Here is a 564-nt window from a genome sequence, read left to right as displayed (position 1 = left end):
CCAGTAATTGGTTCTGAAACCATCTCATTGTTATTTGTTTCTCAATAAAATTATTTTTTAAAAAAAGTCAAGCTGTAGAAAGTCAGAGAATTTCCTTTGGCAGTGCTTTTCATGTGGTCTCTGGTTAAATTCTCTCAACTCCAGTTTGTAACAATGAACACAAAGAAATGGATATGACTCTGTTCCACCAAAATCTACCTTTACCAAAAAGCACAAGAGGTAAGACTTGACTCATGGGCTGTAGTTTGTTGAACACTTTATAGAGTTTTGATTGGTATGCAAGGGCTGTTGTGAAATCAGAGAGGCAGACTATGCTCTACTATATCTAAGAAGTTCATATTCCTTCTACAATTTGGGAAAATTTTTTCCAGAAAACTTGATAATTTGGTTTACAAATATTCCCATACTTATACACCTGCTTAAAGTTATCTTTAGCATTATTAAAGAGTTCTTTATTCTCTGTTTTTTAAATGCATTTTATACAGGGTCTCATGATTCTCTATTTTTTTATTGAAACTGAAACCTTATGCATAAACAAGCAAACTGAATTGTTTTTGAGACAAC

This window comes from Octodon degus, unplaced genomic scaffold (assembly GCF_000260255.1).
Source record: "Octodon degus isolate 3935 unplaced genomic scaffold, OctDeg1.0 scaffold00184, whole genome shotgun sequence".
Lineage (NCBI taxonomy): Eukaryota > Metazoa > Chordata > Mammalia > Rodentia > Octodontidae > Octodon > Octodon degus.
This window is presented reverse-complemented; position numbering follows the sequence as displayed.